Below are 19,157 nucleotides of genomic sequence, written 5' to 3' on the forward strand. Positions count from 1 at the left end.
GAGAAGGCCCATGTGGTATCCTTGAAATAAGTCAGACTTGGGCTCTCATTCTGGCCCTACCCCTTGCCAACTGTGTAACTTGGAGCACAAGCCTCAATTTCTTTACCAGGAAAAATAGAGGAAAAAAGCATTGCTATGGAGATGAAATGGGGAAATGTATGTACAAATATCTAGTGTAGCTTAAACACCCAATAATGTCACAGAAATGTTAGCTGCCCTCCAGGCACTGCATTCTTGCTCTGCCTATTGTGTAGGAGGTGGAATAATTCAGGGGGTGGGGTGGGAGTGGAGCTATGGGGGTGGGGGTGGAGGTGGTGACCTAGAGATGAGGATTGTAGACCTGCCTCTGGCATCCATTCACTTTAGACCCTGGGACCCTGGCACTCTGTTAGAAGTGGACCGTGCCATCATGTGTCACTAGCCCCTGGATAAATAATTCAACCTTGTTATTATTTAGCACTCTGTGGTCACTGCTGGAGACCGGCCACAGTCAGGCCAGTCCTCCGAGGCACTGAAGGGCTCTCATGGACTCCCCTGCAAGCTCAGCCTTCAGCCTTGATTTCCATTAGTTCAGGATGGAGGAGAAAGGGCACATTCTGGAAGTTCCCAGGGTGCTGCATTGTGACTTAGTGAAAATAAAAGGGCTTAATTACTTTGGGCTAAAGTACACAGGCATTTGACATTTTGAAAAATGATTTTATGACATTTCTTTGATAGGTCTGGACCAAAGGCAGCTGCTTATACTTTAGGGAGGTGACAGAAAGGAGAAGGGAAGCAAGCAAGTGAGGAAACTCAGTATTTTAATCATACTCCCTTATATTTACAGAGTGCTTTATACTTTGCAAAGCAGCTTTACGTTCATCTCTAAATTACTTGATATTTACAATCACTCAACAAAAGAGGACAGGAGGTGAAGAAATTGTGCCATTTACTAACTGAATGCACCCTGGCAAATTAACTTTTCTGACCTCAGTTTCCTGTTCTTTGAAATGGGGGTCTTTCCTGCTATGAAGGCTTGCGGTGACAATTAAAATGAAATGCAAATGATAAACAAAGACCCTGGCATAGCTAATAACACACAGCAGATGGTCACTAGCTGAGAATTTCCATATTGTCCCAATACATAGATGGGAAAACGGAGGAGAGAGAAATAATGTGAGTGCATAAAGTGAAAGGAACCAGTATGTGGGTGATGCCTGGCCCAGGAATTTTTCTCATATAGACTCTCAGGAAAGGCTAAGTCACAAAATAAAACAAATTCTGCTTGTCATGTTTTCCCCTAAATTTCATACTGGGAGTAGGATCTGAAATGGATTTGTGGGGTTCCTAAGAAGCAGGATGAGAGGCAAATGGGAGAAGAGAAACCCACTGTGGAAGGCAATAGCCAAGCAGATGGATGTGGGGAGAAGGAAGTTCATGGTGAGTCTGGCTTCTGCCAGTGTGTCTTCTCTGCCAAGCTTCCAGTGGAACAACTGGCAGAGCACACAGAACAAAAACCATCCAGAGCCAGAAGAAGTTCCAGCACCGGCTGGGAGGACCTGCCAAGCAATGCATCGCCACATCAAGGCCGGAAATGATCTTGACAGATTGAATGAAGTGAATAAGATGAAATCCAAAAGAACTAAACCCAAGGTCATGCATTGGGTTCCAATACTCTATAGTGCAAAATATTGAATAAGATAAACTAACTTGAAAGCAGAAAATGCTTTCTACTTCCCTTCTGAAATGGCAGCCAATCAAAAGGCAGCTTGATGTAGGCTCTCTCATTATATCTCACAACAACAGATGAAAATCTAAAACTCAGAAAAGCTAAGAGTACCAGATCAGGAGTTGGGAATCCCTACTCTGTTCCACTCTATATAAGCTGTGAATCACTCGACTTCTCTGGGCCTCAGTTTTCTTTCTTGGAAAATTAGTGGGTTGATCTCTTCCTTGGCACTGTCTATGGAGGTGGCAGCCATCTCCTACTCAGCACCATGGCTGTCCTCAGACACCTAGTGAAACCCAAGATTGTCAAAAAGAAGACCAAGAAGTTCATCTGGCACCAATCAGACCTATATGTCAAAATTACGTGGAATTGGAGGAAACCCAGAGGCATTGACAACAGAGTGTACAGAAGATTCAATGGCCAGATCTTAATGCCCAACATTGGTTATTGGAACAACAACAAAAAAACAAACCCCACAATACACATGCTGCCCAGTAGTGTTCAGAAGTTCCTGGTCCACAGTGTCAAGGAGCTAGAAGTGCAATAAATCTCACTGTGCTGAGATTGCTCACAACATCTCCCCGAAGAACCGCAAAGACATTGTGGAAAGAGCAGCTCAGCTGGCTGTCAGAGTCACCGATCTCAAGGCCTGGCTGCACAGTGAAGAAAATGAATAGATGGATTGTGTACACTTTGTATTTGTGTTAATAAAACCATAGAATTCTGCCTTATGGCAAGAAAAAAGGAAGGAAGGAAGAGAGGGAGGGAGGGAGGGAGGGAGGGAGGGAGGGAGGGAGGGAGGGAGGGAGGAAATTGGTGGATTGAACTACTACATAATTCTTTGGTTTATTTTAACCTTAACATATCTAATTTTAGACAAGTCAAGAAGACTTGATAATTTTAGTTGACTGTAAGTTCAGTAAGGGCAAATAGTAATGGATGCAGACTTAGGGTATATAGGACTACAGTGGTCGTTTAAGACAAGGCAATAGTCCAGCTGACCTAAATTTCTGGGAAGACCTCTTTATAGTAGTCATTTAGGGGATAGGGCATATTTTGAGGGGTTTATAGGAATACTAGGGTCTGTCCAGAGAAAACTCTTCCGTACTGTGACAGATCGTATTTGAATTTGGAAATGCCGAGAAACTGGAAATATTTACTTCTTTTCAAGAAGAAAATCTTGAAAAGAAACATAATAGCTGTAATTCCAATATCGGACAGGCTACAGCTCAAAAGATGAACCAGGATTATCCTGAGCTCTAATTTCTGGCAGACCAAGTGGGTTAACTTAAGCCAAACATATGAATCTGCCACAGTGGAGCCAGGAGCCCCATTATGCAGAGAGGAGAGGCTATTGCCAGCACCCAGGGACCAGCTTGGGGAAGGCATAAGCTGAAACCTGATGCATTCCAAGATCTCTTCTACTAGTAATTCTGAGATCTGAGGGTTCAAATCAAGGAAGGAGCAGAAGGGACTGAAGATAAATGGGGGGAAGCAGGGTAAAGGGAGGTGAAGAGGAGAGAGGGCCTGGCTGCAGGCAGTGATATTAGATCAATTAGCAAGTGAGCAAGAGGCTACATGGCCAGAGGACTGTCTCATACAACCTGAATGAGGGGCAACTGATTAGGGTGGGAGGGATGGGTCAGCAGAGATCAGTGGCTTCCAGTTTCTGTTGGTTTTGCTAGATTGTTGGACCCCAGAGAGCAGGGATCTTGTTTAGATCTTTCTGCTTCCCCATCAGTTAGCTCCTGGCACCACTTCAGACACACCACTGGTGCTCAATAAACATCTTGTCAAGTGCTTGCATGAATGGACAAAGGAACAGCTGGGATTCAATAAACAGTTCTTGACTCAATTAATTAATAAATTAATGGAAAATTGACTCACACTTTCATTCTGATTTCAGGAGGGTGAACCTATGAGAAAGGAAGCTCACAGCGGAGACAGAGATGGAGGTGATAAAAACTAAGGAAGCAAGAAACATGTTGCAGGGAGGAAAAGAGAGAAATGAGAAGGAAAAACAAAATGCAAATAAAGATCAATGACAGAGGACTGACCATCAATACTGGCTTCCAGGAATGACACTTCATCCATCCATCCATCCATCCATCCATGAATTCATTCCATTATTCATTTTTTCATTCCTTTGACCAGCCTTTATCAAGGGCCTACTATCATTCCAGCTTGTTCTAGGGACTACCTAAGACACCATAAGGCATAAAATCCAGCTACTGCTTCTAATGCCTATATGCCAGAGGCTCATTAAAAAACTCAATATAGACAGATATAGATACAGATATAGATATAGATATAGATATAGATAGATATAATATATAGATATAGAATGCATGAGGGCTCAGCATCATACACCAAACCTATAGTTTCCTAGGCCACCAGGGGCTGAATTGGAGGGGAGCTCTAGGAATACTATTTTTAAAAAATTTCTCTGGCTGCCTCTTATTCATTCTGTGGCACCTCAGATTCTCCCCTTATAGTTCTGAGAGTTCCCAGTGGGTGATAGACTATTTATCGAGGCCTCAGCATACCTGACAGCAGCCTTCTCACCTGCTCTGCCTTGCTGAGCTCAGGTTTTCAGCCATTGTCTGTGGCATGTGCAGTAGCCACAGAGCGTGCCTGCCAAAGCCTGATGCACTGGGCACCCCCAAGGACCCTGCTGCTGCTGGTGTTCTCCAGGACTTGTGCTGAAGCCGCTCATGTCCAACATCTGCCCACACCCAGGACTTGTGCTGAAGCCGCTCATGTCCAACATCTGCCCACACCCAGGACTTGTGCTGAAGCCGCTCATGTCCAACATCTGCCCATGCCCCAAACCTGGCATAGGTATCCAGAGAGACGCTCTCCCTCTTCCCACTGAGGCAGAAGTTGCTGGTCCTAAAGCAGCAGCTATCTTAGACCATTGGCAACTACCACCATCACTGTGAAGGTAATCTTTTATATATTTTTTGTAACTCTTCCGTCAATAAGGGTTCAAATATCAATCCAATGGGGCTGGGCAAGGTCATTCTGAGCCACAAAATCCATACTCTTACTCCCACACCATGGGCCATTGCCCTTAATTCTAACTCTGTGACTCCCTTCTCTCCTCTCTCGGAATAAATTCTTTCCCAGGGGATCCCTTGGTTCCTCATGCAAATAGACCTCTACTGTTGGCCTCCTCACAGTCCACCAAACTGGAATGGTCCCACTCTCAAGAGATCAAATGAGTTGTAGAGAAAGTTGTCTAGGTCCTAAATGGTGTGCAGCCTGGAACACTGGGTTGAAGATTCTGGGGCCTCATTTAAACTTAGCAGGACAGAGCACAGTGCAGTGATTAATTATGGATTAATTCACATGCATTGGAAGCATAGGGACACCACATGTGCCACATCTACACCCTCCCTGACCTAGATCACTGTTTGCCTTAGAAGAATAATAAGTGGGTAGGAAGGGACTTAAGATTTGCTTATACAAAAACTTAATAATGGCTCTCTCATTATATCTCACAACAACAGATGAAACCTAAACTCAGAAAAGCTAAGTGATTTACTTAAAAACAGACAGCTACTAAATGGCAGAGTCAGAACCCACACCTAGGTTTACCAAACTCCAGAAGCCATGCTTGATCCATCATCCCACGTGGTCTCCTAGTGCGTAGGCTGAAATGGGATAGACCACAGGATCACTGCGGGAGGTGATAAGGACTTGGGTCTTATCCTAGATAGAGCTTTATTCAAGCACCACACATAAGCAGTCATTTCAGTAACTTACCCTGGCAATGATGGCTGATAATGATAAAGACTGTGGGGATGTTGCCCAGGTCCCCTTCCTCATAAAGGTTGGACTTCACAGCAGTGGAGAAAGGGTTGGTTGCCGGCAAAGGTATTTTTATATGTGATAGATTTCAGACTGACTCCTGATCATTTCAAAATGCACATATTCATCAGCATTATCCAAGCCCCACAGGAGACTTGGCCAGGAGATCCACCCAAATGCTTTTCTTAAATGCAGACTCTGTCTTTGTTCTCCTTGCTGACACCAACCACAGAGGGCTGGTCACCTTTGCTTCCAGCTGCTCCTGACCGTCAAGGGCTGGATTGTGTGCCTACAGCTTTCCCGTGACATTTTCCAATTTAATAAAATATGACACACATATGCTTCAGTTCCACTTTTATGTACATCCAATTGTAGGTGCTCCAATTAAGGAGTGTTAAGTTTCCAGGAGAGGTGGTACAGTCCGCTCCTGTGTCTGCCCAGCTCCATGGCACACCCCTAGCAATCCCCCCTTCCCTTATTCCACATTCCTCTAAGTGCAGGAAGTGGAGTTCCAACCAGGTTGGCTACTTTCTTGGATCAGCAATGGATCATCGCTGATGTACTGAGCCCTGAGCCCGGTGCTGATCACTGTGGAGAAGACAAGAAAAGATGGCATTCACAGGCCTGGTGTATTGGCCCTGCTCTGCTCGTGTTCTCTGGGACTTGTGCTGGGATCACTTATGTCCAAGGCCTGCTTATGCCCCACATAAGTTCTCTGCTGCCCTCTAAGAGATGAGGAGACCACCCAAGCACAACCACACCGTGTAGCATGTTCAGGGAAAGAGAGAGGGGGTGAGGGTGAGAGTGGGGGTGGGGAGAGAAATTGAAAAGTCAGAGGTAAATGTAGACATGCATTTTCAGGGAAGACTTCATGAAAGGTGTCAGGGGAGGGAGTACTTTGGTAAGTCCCACTGTAGTAAGTTACCATGGTAAGTCCCTGAAGTGGACTCTGCCCTACTGTCCAGGCCTTCTGACACCTGTGAGCAGGGCAGAGGGCCAGCGAGCTGCTTTGGATCCTGACCTAATGAATTCTCATGCAATGAAATGGAAGTGCCAACTCAAAAATCAAAAGTGATGAGAAGTATGAAACCAAGGCTCAGTGTTTTTTGTCTGCAAAGGCCATTTGGCCGACTGGCTGGTCTGCAGGCTGGGTGCTGCCAGCAAGGAAAGGCTACGGCCGGAGTGAGTTGAGGGTGGCAGATGACAGCCACCCAGGGGCTGGGGACAGGAGCATCTCTGCTCACCATCTGCCACGATCCTTCCCCCTCCTCAGTCAGATGGGGAAGAGCCTTGCCTTTTGGCTAGGAACCACAGGGTGCCACCTCCTCCCCAACTTCACACTAAGAAGCAGGAAAGCAATGACAGATGCTCACTGAAGGCTCTGGGGGTGGGGTGAGGTGGGAGGGCAGAGCTTGGATGAAAGCCACACTCTGTGCCTGCTAGGAGAGGGGCAGCTGGGGCAGGAGCAGAGCAGCCAGCATGAACCCAGGAAGCCAATGGAAAGAGGCCCTGGGGCAGTACAGGAATCCTAGAGCCTTAGCAGAAAGGAGCTTTAACAATGCTGTACTTCAATCCCTGCTCCCATTTTACAGGTGAAGGGACCAAGACCAAACAACACATGCTTGTAAGCACCAAAGTGGGATCTACAAGCTATGTGTTCTGATTCTCAGCCCAGGCCTCTTCCCACCAACAAATGCATGTCTTACATAGAAGGCTTTTGTCCACAGGGCATGTGTCCATCAGTAAAAATAGATGTAATAGTAGTCCCTATGTCAGGGGTTGTTTTGAAAGTTAAATGAATAACTACAGAATAAGCTTTCCCAGAAGTGGGTTTCATCACTTGGGCCATCCTGTTGCTCTTCTTTGTTGGTTCAGACTGACTAATTGATTTTTTCATCGATGAAAGAGTGCTCTGACTGGTCATTGATCGACTCAGCATAAAGACCTCTGCCTTTGTATCCGCCAAGAGAAAAGGAATGATATGTGGCTGACTATACATATCCATCCTCCACCTATATCATCCTCTTCCTATAGCCTCCATCTTCTTTCCATATGTATAAGACCTTGTCCTGCAGACAAGCTCAGAAACAAACAAACAAAACAAAACAAAACAGGCACCTTCCAATGCCTTCCCCTCCGTCCCCAAGAACAGGGAGTGGGGGCAGGTGGCCCGGAAAGCCATCTCAGGTGCCTGCCCTCTGTGCCCTTGGTCTCAAGAGCTGCAGGAGATACCACCAGTTGCTTGGTGGCTGCCTCCACCTCAATGCCATAGGTCCCAACCTGAAAGCATCGTCTTCCACACATACAGGCTCCCTTTCTCGATTATATTGATAGCGACAGGATCACATAGTGAATAAGAATTCAGGGTATGGGAGCCAGGATACTGGGTTCACGTTTCAGCTCTACCTTTTACTTGTAGGTGATATTGGACTGGTTACTTAGTATCTCTATATCTCAGTTTCCCTGACTGTAAAATGGGGAAAAAATGATACCTGCCTTAGAGGACTGTTGGGAGAATTCACCAGTTAATATACTATGTATACCTATTAAGCACCACCAGACAGGTGTGAGCTACCAGTATTAGCATTCCGTGCCCACAGGCACCACCCTTACTTTTTCTAAGCCCACAATGCAGGGCAGGCATGGCTCCAGTCAGGCTGGGCCAGGACTCTGTGCCCCACACATGCTTTATGCTTCCAACTTTGCCTTCGCTTATGCTGAGAAGGCTAAAAAGGGCTAATTCCAATGTAACCCTGATATTTGGGGCTAGTGATCTGAATCCAAGCCAGCAAGCTCAGTGTACATTCCTGATAACCTATAATTAAGTCCCTCTCCCCTTCCCAGATACTGGTCTTGCAGAACCTGTTACTGTGAACAGTGCACTGCCCGGGAGGGAGGGTTATTAATGCTAGTACCAGGCCAAACCATCAGATATGGCCTGGAGATCCCCAACACCTGGGAGCCTTCTTGCAAGGCCCACCAAAAGGACCAGAAGCATAATCCATGTTTGTGGGACAAAGACCACAGGGAGATATAAGGGAAAGGCCCATGCGTGTTCCTTCACTCAGATTTGGAAGGCTGTTCCCTGAGTCCGCCGGTGTATTAAACAGTGTCCCTCCTTTTTCTTAGAAGTGTCTTTGGTTTTCTTTGGTCTTCTGCAACAGCTGGTTCCCTGATACCGGGAAACCAACCGCGCTTGGCTTTTTTGGCCTCCGGTGAGGGGACAGGGCTTGGGGCTCGGGGGTGCGGGATAGGCTTCGGAAGGCATGCTCTGCTGATTTTAGCAGAATTGAACCGGGGGACTCCTAGTGCTCCCGGACCTCAGCCTAGGACCGAGCTGGCATCTGGAGAAAGTGGACGGACACTTCTGGACCTGTCGACAGAATCGGTAACGTAGGGGCCCCAGTCAGTCAGGCCCACTCCAGTGAGTGGAAGGGGGAGCTTGATCACCTTCCCGGAAGTCATAGGACTTCATCAGTTAAATTGGTCAGGAATCAGGAATTGGGTGGACTGTGTTTTTAAACTCTGAGTGAATGTCTGGTGAAAGTGTGTGAAAGTGGAGGGAGAGGGCCTGCCCTCTCCTCTCCTTTGTGTGGCTCCACGACCTTGGTTACCGAGTCCGAGTGGGCCCCAACCTGCAGTTCCACGATTTGTCATATGGCATAATGGTGACTCACCCCCACATGGAGGTGACCAGGCCCGGGGTTTATACAGGTGCACCTTAGCTAAGACAAATCTAAGCTCCCAAGGGACGCAGCCAGGCAGGCATCTGAGTGAGGATCTGTGAAAACAGGTCACCCCCTCCCTTGTCTGTCTCTCACCACCGATCATTATGGGGTCGGGACAAAGTAAACCCACTGTTCTCAATTGCATGTTGAAAAATTTTGAAAAGGGTTTCAATGGAGACTATGGTATTAAAATGAACCCCAAAATACTGAGGAAATTCTGTGAAGTAGAATGGCCAGCCTTCGGGGTTGGCTGGCCCTCGGAAGGCTCCTTAGATAAGGGACTGGTCAGGGCGGTCTGGAATGTAGTCACGAAAGACCCTGGACACTCAGATCAGTTTCCCTACATAGACAGCTGGTTAGAAATTGCTCAAACCTTGCCGCCTTGGGTCCGGTTGTGCGTATGTAACAAGGGACAGAGTAAAGTTTTAATAGCAGGAGTGAAGAGGCAGGCAGGGCAGGAGCAGGCTAAGGCAAAGCAGGCAGGAGAGGAGAAAGCAGAAAAGAAACAGGCAGGAGAAAAGAAACAGGTCCCTCAGAAGGGAACCCAACCCCCTGTTCTGCCAGGACCCCCTGAGGAAGTCCCGCCAGTTTTACCACCTCCATATGTGCCACAGGCAGCACCAAGTGCTCCCCCCGCTGGTCTGGAAGGTCCGGAAAGTCTAGAAACACCGCCCCCCTCCATCTGTCCTCAACCGGGCTCTCCAGAGCCAGTTGGGCTGTGTTTGCGTTCAGCCGATCAAGGGCCCAAGCCACAACCGGCACGTCAGATGCCTCTCAGGGAGATTCGGGGTCCCCAAGTGCTTGGTGAAGATGGGACCTTGCAGGAGGGAAGGCCAGTCTATTATTATCAGCCCTTTACCACAAGTGACATCCTGAATTGGAAACATCACACCCCAGCTTATTCTGAAAAACCTCAGGCCATGGTAGACCTCCTAGAAACGATTTTCCAGACCCAGAAGCCCACCTGGGTGGACTGCAAGCAGCTCCTTTTCACATTCATTAATACTGAGGAGCGCATGAGAGTAGTAACAGAGGCTCGGAAGTGGCTCCAGACCCAGGCCCCGGCAGGAATATTAGATACAGACAGATGGGCCAGGAAGGCCTTCCCAAATGAGGAACCTGATTGGAACCCGAACTCAGAAGACAGAAGGGCCAGGCTAGAAAGATATCAGCTGGCCTTCCTCCAGGGGGTCAGGGCCAGAGCCAAGAAGCCCACCAATATGGCTAAAATCTCTGAGGTTTTCCAGAAGCCTGAAGAAAGTCCAGCAGCTTTCTATGAGAGACTATGTGAGGCATACCAGATCTACACCCCCTTTAGACCTGAGGCCCCAGAAAATCAAACCATGGTAAATGCCGTAGGCCAAGCCCAGCCTGATATCAGGAAAAAATTACAGAAGCTGGAAGGGTTTCCAGGAAAGAATGCCACTGAACTGTTGGAGATAGCCAACAAGGTTTTCATCAACCGAGACAGGGCAGCAAGGAAGGAGGAAGAAAAGAGAATACAAAGAAGGGCCAATATAATAGCAGCAGCTTTTACAGCAGGCGTCCTCAAACTACGGCCCGCGGGCCACATGCAGCCCGCCAAGGACATTTATCCGGCCCACCGGGTGCCGCTGCCTATCCTGCTTAGCAGCTGACTTGTCCCGGGCCTGCAGTGTGCATAGGAATTTGTTCATAGTTGTTTTTTTTTAAACTATAGTCCGGCCCTCCAATGGTCTGAGGGACAGTGAACTGGCCCCCTGTTTAAAAAGTTTGAGGGCCCCTGTTTTAGAGGCTCAGGCTCCCAGACAGATCAGGAAGGGAAGCAAGAATACAGATCAGGGGGAAAAGGAAGAGTGAGCCTGAGACAAGACCAGTGTGCTTATTGTAAGGAGACAGGACACTGGAAGAATGAATGTCCCAAACGACAAAGTAAGAAAACTGGACCCCCTTTTCCACCCAGTCGCTATCAACCTGAACCACTCGAAGCAGATCTCATTGGGCTAGGAATGGCTGATTCCGACTAGAACAGACCGGGCTCTTTTCAGCTAGGCCCCCACAAGCCCATGGTCAGAATGAAAATTGGGGGCCAGACTGTGGACTTTTTGGTTGATACAGGAGCTGTGCACTCAGTAGTCACACAGAAAATAGCGCCTCTCTCGGGAAAGGAGGTCACCATTATTGGAGCTACTGGGGAACAGACCCGTAGACGCTTCTGCCGCCCTCGCCAATGCCAACTTGGTGATCATCAAGTAATTCATGAATTCCTGTACTTGCCAGACTGCCCAGTGCCTCTAATAGGTAGAGACCTTTTAGCCAAAATGGGGGCAGAAATCACTTTTGCTCCAAATGGCTCAGCACAGCTTCGCCTAAGTGAGGAAACCTCCCCAATGATCCTGTCCCTAGCAGTGCGAAGGGAGGAAGAATGGAGACTTTATACCCCCCAGTCAAAGGCCTCCCCATTAGAACCTAAATTAGAAAAAGAATTCCCGCTGGTCTGGGCTGAAGGAAATCCTCCAGGCCTGGCTAAGGACCACGCCCTGGTGCTGATTGACTTAAAGCCTGGGGCACAGCCTGTTAAAATCTGCCAATATCCAATTCCGAGAGAAGCACAGCCTAGGAATCCAGGTCCACTTAGACCAGCTGCTTCAGTGGGGACTTGTTAAACGATGCAGGTCTCCATGGAACACGCCACTCTTGCCTGTCAAAAAGCCTGGGACTAATGACTACCGCCCTGTCCAGTATCTACGGGCTGTTAATGAGGCTGTTATAACCCTGCATTCAGCACTGCCAAACCCCTACACTCTTCTGGGACTCATCCCATCAGAGGCGGAATGGTTTACATGCCTAAATCTGAAAGATGCCTTTTTCTGCTTTAGATTAGCTCCTTCCAGCCAGCCACTTTTCGCTTTTGAATGGGAAAACCCAACTACAGGGGCCAAGGAGCAGTTCACCTGGACCAGACTGCCACAAGGGTTCAAGAAGTCCCCTACTCTTTTTAGTGGAGCACTAGCATCTGATCTGTCTAAGTTCCCAGGACAAGACTTGGGGTGTGTTCTACTCCAACATGTAGACAACCTCCTACTAGCCAGCTCCACATGAGCTCAGTGCTGGGAGGGAACACGAGCCCTTCTGAGACTGTTAACTGAAACAGGTTATCGGGTGTCTAAGAAAAAGGCACAGATTTGTCAGAAAGAAGTCAAGTATCTAGGCTTTCGGATCACCCAAGGGAAACGAAGGCTAGGGACTGAAAGGAAGCAGGCAGTATGTGCCATCTCAGTCCCTAGCACCTGGCGGCAGATTCTGGAATTCCTGGGAGCTGCAGGGTTCTGTCGAATTTGGATCCCAGGGTTTTCAGACTTGGCTAAACCTCTCTATGAAGCTTTAAAAGGAGAAGAGAAGTCACCCATCAATTGGAGTCCCGAGCAGGAGAAAGCTTTCATCACCATAAAGGCAAAGCTCACTGAGGCCCCAGCACTAGGGCTACCAGATGTGACACGAGACTTTTAAACTTTTTGTTCATGAGAACAGTGGGGTAGCCCTAGTATTTCTAACCCAGGAGTTTGGACCCTGGCAAAAACCAGTAGCCTATCTCTCCTAGCAGATTGACCCAGTAGCCTCCGGGTGGCCCCCATGTCTCAGGGCCCTTGCAGCCACTGCATTGTTAGTCAAGGAAGTGGATAAGCTTACCTTAGGGCAAAACTTAAATGTAAAAGTACCTCATGCTGTTGTTAACCTGATGGAAGCAAGGGGGCAGCACTGGCTGACTCATGCTCGAATGACTCAATATCAAGGCTTGTTAAGTGAGAACCCGCGGGTACGATTAGAAGCAGTGAGAACTCTTAATCCTGCCACCTTTCTACCCGTTGCTGAGGGGGCCCCTGAGCATGATTGCCTGGAAGTCCTAGAGGAGATTTATTCCAGCTGGCCAGATCTAACGGATAGGCCCCTGCCAAACCCGGACTTGGTATTGTTCACAGATGGCAGCAGCTTCTTAGATGAAGGAAAAAGACGAGCCGGATATGCAGTGGTATCAAACTTTGAGACAATCGAGGCTCAGGCCCTGCCTGAAGGATAGCCAGCACAGAGGGCAGAACTTTGGGCCCTTGCCAGAGCCTTAGAACTCAGTAAGGATAAGCATGCCAACATCTACACTGACTTGCGCTATGTCTTTGCCACCCTGCATATCCATGGGGCCATATATAAGGAAAGGGGGCTCTTGACGGCCGGAGGAAAAGGAATAAAAAAATCAGAATGAGATTTTAAAGTTACTAGAAGCAGTCTGGGAGCCCAAGGAAATAGCCGTCATCCATTGCAAAGGTCACCGGAAAGGGAAAGACTCAGTATCAGAAGGAAACCAACGTGCTGATGCCGCAGCCAAGCTGGCTGCTAAAGAACAAGTGGCACCATCATGGATCATGTTGGCCCCCAAATTACCTGAACCTCCAAAGTACACTCCTCAGGAAGAGGAATGGGCCCAGCAAGAAGGGGGCAAGAGAATGAAGGAAGGCTGGTGGATACTCCCGGATAATAGGGTCTATGTCCCAGAAAAGTTAGCCCATAAGGTAGTCCTCCAGCAGCATGAACTTACTCATTTAGGAAAGGCTGCCCTAGAAGCTTTGTTAGGCAGGTACTACTTAATTGCCCGTCTTCCCTCCTTGTGTGCCGCAGTCTCTCAGCATTGCCTCCTCTGTGCTCAGAACAATGCCAAACAAGGTCCTGTGGGACCAATAGGAGTTCAGCGCTGTGGGCAAGCTCCTTTTGAGGACTTAGAAGTAGATTTTACAGAAATAGGGCCTAGCAGAGGGAATAAATACCTGCTAGTTTTTGTTTGCACCTTTTCAGGCTGGGTGGAGGCATATCCCACTTGCACGGAAAAGGCGAGAGAAGTCACTAAGGCATTGCTGAAGGATATAATTCCACGGTATGGAATGCCTCTGACCATAGGGTCCTATAATGGCCCAACCTTTGTAGCAGAAATAGTACAACAGGTAACTAAGGCTTTAGGAATTAAATGGAACCTACATACAGCCTACAGGCCTCAGAGTTCAGGGAAAGTAGAACGCATGAACCAGACTCTAAAGCAGACTATGGCTAAGCTGTGCCAAGAGACAACCTTACCCTGGATAGATATCTTGCCTCTTGTACTCTTGCAGGTACGCTGTGTCCCAAGGGCCAGGGTAGGTTTCTCTCCCTTTGAAATTCTATATGGTAGACCCCCTCCCTTAATTCGGCCAAAGGGAGATTTGGGGGAAATAGGGAACTTAAAAATCCAGAAACAACTACAAGGGCTCAGAAAAACTGTCTTCGAGGTACACAGATGGGTTGCTGACCAACTACCCATCTTTCTAGGTACAACCATACATCCTTATAAACCTGGAGACCAGGTTTGGGTAAAGGACTGGAAAAGGAGCCCCTCATGCATCGGCAAGGGTCCCCATCCAGTCATATTAACCACCCCCACAGCTCTCAAGGTTGCAGAACTGAACACCTGGATCCACCACTCCCGGGTGAAGGCAGCCCACCAGCTGAGTGATGCCTAGCCTGAGTGGAAGGTGACCTCTGACCAGAAATACCCCTTGCAGATCACTCTCAAGAAGACAGCGGATCTGGCCGATCAACCTGTTCCAAGGAATTCAGAAACGCCCTGCTGAGTTCTCCCTAACACTAATCTTTCTTTCTTATCTCCTCCTAAAGGTAATATGCTCTGGTATTTCTGGATAATCATTGGTTTTATCTTTCTAATAATTCTCATTTTGTCTTTTTATGAGTGCCACCGGAACCCGAGGCTAGTACCAGGAAGAGAACTCATCTGCCCTTGCTGAGACACAGAAGCACCATAAAATTACTGCTTCCCACACAGCAAGGAAACAAAGTCCTCATCATGAATTGTTGGACTACAGCTTGTCATGCCATCCTTGGCTACATCTGCCTTGCAGGAATAGCCATAATACTGCTCTTTGTCCTAGCGGTTCACTGTTGTGGACCCCCACTGAACAGAAATAGAGGGAATAACATGCTCCCACTAATAATATTAGCTAGCACATACTTGCCTCCCATAGGGACCACTGCCACGTGTCCTTGTTTAGAAACTCACTACCCAAATATGCTAGACCAGGTAGCCTATGGGAAAGCCCCATCAAGCCAGATGTTTGTTAGCTATACTTACCAGCCTGCAGCATGTTACGACTCCACTACCAAATGCACATGGGGGTGGGGAGGGGGATATTGTATTGGATGGAAAAAATGATAGGACCTGTCATGGCCAAATGTGCAGCTAATTAATGTTGCTCCTATTTGTTTCAGCAGTACCCAGGGCCAACTTCCAACAGGTCGCCACCCAGATGAACTATGCAACTCTATCCTCAAGGCTGAAAACACCACCTACCCCTGGTGCTCCCCTGCAGGAACATTCTACATGTGTGGGACCGCTGCTTACCTCTGTCTGCCTGCAAACGGGATGGGAATGCCTTTAAACTTCAGAATTCCCTACAAACCCCTCACAGGATGCTAACCCCTTGTCATCGCCCCTTTCCAGCTGGAAGCAGTTAAGAGCGGTCGTCGTCCATGTTCACCATAACATCCCGTAGTCATTGTACCACAAGGCTAAAAGAAGCTTGTGGGACAAGGGAGGGGGTGGTGAGAAGGCTAAAAAGGGCTAATTCCAATGTAACCCTGATATTTGGGGCTAGTGATCTGAATCCAAGCCAGCAAGCTCAGTGTACATTCCTGATAACCTATAATTAAGTCCCTCTCCCCTTCCCAGATACTGGTCTTGCAGAACCTGTTACTGTGAACAGTGCACTGCCCCGGAGGGAGGGTTATTAACACTAGCACCAGGCCAAACCATCAGATATGGCCTGGAGATCCCCAATATCTGGGGGCCTTCTTGCAAGGCCCATGAAAAGGACTGGAAACATAATCCATGTTTGTGGGACAAAGACCACAGGGAGATATAAAGGAAAGGCCCATGCGTGTCCCTTCACTCAGATTTGGAAGGCTGTTCCCTGAGTCCGCCGGTGTATTAAACAGTGTCCCTCCTTTTTCTTGGAAGCGTCTTTGGTTTTCTTTGGTCTTCTGCAACAATGCCAGGACCTCCACCTTCCTCTCCACCTCACTTCCCTCCAGCCCCGGTTGACCTCTGCTGAGAATGGGCGCAGCAACTCCACCTTTCTCAGGGCCACCTTCTGGTTTTTGTAATGAGGAGGAACTTGCTTTTCAAAACATTTTTTTCCTCAGAACCCTGGAATTTAACTGTCAACCGTTGAGTCAGCTCTCCTAATAGGGTCAGTCAATGCAGACAGTCAGGTCCTCTTCCTCTTTCCTTCCCCTAATGTTTAAAGTCACTAGTCAGCTTTCAAGAATCACTCACTATTTAAAGTGAATGAGAAGCCTGGCTGGTGTGGCTCAGTGGCTGAGCATCAACCCAGGAACCAAGAGGTTGTCAGTTCGGTTCCCAGTTAGGGCATATGCCTGGGTTGTGAGTTTGATCCCCAGGACAGGTGTGTATAGGAGGCAGCTGATCAATATTTCTATCTTTCTATCCTTCCCCTCTCTCTAAAAATCAATAAAAACTTTTTTTTTCCTAAAAAAAAAAGTGAATGACAACATTTTCTCCCTAGCAAAGGCCCAAGGCACCGGTCAAGAATCTCAGTTTGGTGGCATTTTCCAGGATACATTGAGAATTGTTCGATAAAGACAGACCTATTGGTCAGTTACTCAGCTGAGTGACTGACAGCCCTTCCAATGAGCTGGGCACAAGGCCCTGGGGCCAGCTCACAGGTGCCAGGCCTACCGCACCCAGAGAACGTGAATCTCAACTTCTTTGAGCCCTCCGCCCTAGTGTCTTGGATCTGCCTTCATTTTCCCCTCTTCTTGGGCACACGTAAACCCAAACTGGCTCCTGCAAAGAGCCCGCTGGGGTCCGGCTTCCTCAGGGCTGGAAAACCAGCTCTCACGAGTGCTGGTACAGCCTTGATGGATTCTGCTTGGCAGGGGGACAGTGGCCCAGTTTCCCAATCGATACTGCTCAGTGGAGGCCTTTTCAGAACAGCCAAAGAAAAATAGAAAGCGCTGTTTGCTTAGTAAATGAATCTTTGCTGGATGGGGACTGTATTTCCTTCTTCTTCTCTTAATTATCTGTCAGTTACTCTAGCTTCTCTTTCCTCCCCCCACCTTCCCTTTCTTCTCTCTCAACACAGTAAAGGTATTGTATGTTCTACAGTAACAAGATAATTTTTGGAAGATGTAGAAAATAAATAAGTGAATACATGGATGGAAGGATGGATGGATGAGTGGGCCATAGCAAACCATGGTGCTTGAGCTTGTCTGCCCCCTTTCTGAGGGACTCTTTCTTCACCTGGTTTCCTAAAGTCACTAGGACAGGAACAAATTGAATGTTGATCACGATTTCCTGACAATGCCCATTTCTTTAAATTGGGAGTCTCCTCATTCACACTTGGGGGTTGGGTTTGACAGGGTATTGTATCCTTCCTGCGTGATTTATTTGTAATCTAGCTATGCAGTCACCAGGGAGCAGGTCAGTTTTGCCCCTTTGCAGCCTGATATTCAAACAAAATGGGTTCATCTCTTTTAACCTTATTGGATCTGAAATCTACTCACAAAGGAGTTAGACGTAAAACTACATGGAGAACTAAGAGTATTTTAAAAACAACATATAAACAAGGCACCCTTGTCAATGTCTCAGCTCTCGATGGAGGAAATGAGGGGTGGTGTGAAAGCATGAATAAGGATAATTTTTAGCTGGGCTTTGACTGAGGAAAACAAACTTGAGAGGCCCCATGCTGTGAAGTAGAAAGATTATAAAAATCACCATTTCTCTGGTGTCCCAGCAACTAATGTGCTGGGTGTGGCAGGTACATTATCATGCATTGCCACAGCCAAGGGTAATACTAAAATATGTAACAACCAGGAAGGCTCAGACACCAATTTGTCGGAACTGAATCTGGCCACAGCTCTGGAACTGGGCCTGCAATCTCCTGCTGGGTCCGACAGAGATGGATGTCTGGGGATTCCACTGGGGGTGGCTAGAGTGTTTGGAGGTGAGGGAAATCCAGGGGCTTGGGGCAGTGGCTTTTCACCGACTGATATGGGTGCATTTGAGCATTCTAACAACTGGAACACTTCCCCTGATGTGTACTAGCTGAGTAACAGCCTTGCAAGGTAGGTGCTGATATCCCCACTTTATAAATCAGGGTGCAAAAGCTCAAAGAGTGAGCAGATTTCCTGAGGGCCCATGGCTAGTAAGTGAACCAGTTCATTGGGAGGGAAAGGATGTCAGAGTTGCTGAGAGGATATGGGAGTGTCTGGGCCACAGCTTTGGAGGGAGCTAAGGATTTCAGCTAGGAAATCTCCCCTGACAAGTTTCATCCGAGGAGCTTAGAGAAAAGCAGCCACTCATCAGAAAGCTTACAAGGGGGATCTCAGAGCAGCTTCTTGCTCCCCAGGGAGCCCTAAGTCTCTATTAAATATGATGAAAACTCATCAGCCCTGCCCAGCCGCAAGGCCTCCCTCCTGGCGAGGGACCGGCCGCATCACAGCCGCCCAGCTTGGCAGCCGTGTGCAAGGAGCAGAGTGGAATGGAATGTCCAGATATGGCCGGGCGGAGAGCCATGGAGCAGAGCACTTCGACGTGGCGGCAGGGAAGGCCTGGCAATCAGACAGAATGGCCAACCACAAGTATTTATGAAACTGCTTGGCATGTGGAGCATTACCCGGTGTAAGAGGTCAGCTGGGAGTCCTTTCACCGGGTTTCAAACCATGCCTGCAGCCAGTGAGGAGCAGGGGAGGCGAGTGTCCACCCCTGCTTCAGACACAGCACCTCTCTTTCATTTGGTTTATAACAGTGGTCAGCAAACTCATTAGTCAACAGAGCCAAATATCAACAGTACAACGAATGAAATTTCTTT

At 47.9% G+C, this 19,157-nt stretch overlaps 1 pseudogene across 1 annotated transcript; it reads left to right on the forward strand.

Annotated features, from left to right (window-relative positions):
• Nucleotides 1-1,954: 1,954 nt before the first annotated feature.
• On the forward strand, nt 1,955-2,385 carry LOC308245567 (large ribosomal subunit protein eL32-like; annotated as a pseudogene). The gene has a single exon. The product of its transcript is annotated as a large ribosomal subunit protein eL32-like (transcript).
• Nucleotides 2,386-19,157: the final 16,772 nt, after the last annotated feature.

The sequence above is a fragment of the Plecotus auritus genome (genome assembly GCF_963455305.1).
Source record: "Plecotus auritus genome assembly, chromosome: 1".
NCBI classification, from domain to species: domain Eukaryota; kingdom Metazoa; phylum Chordata; class Mammalia; order Chiroptera; family Vespertilionidae; genus Plecotus; species Plecotus auritus.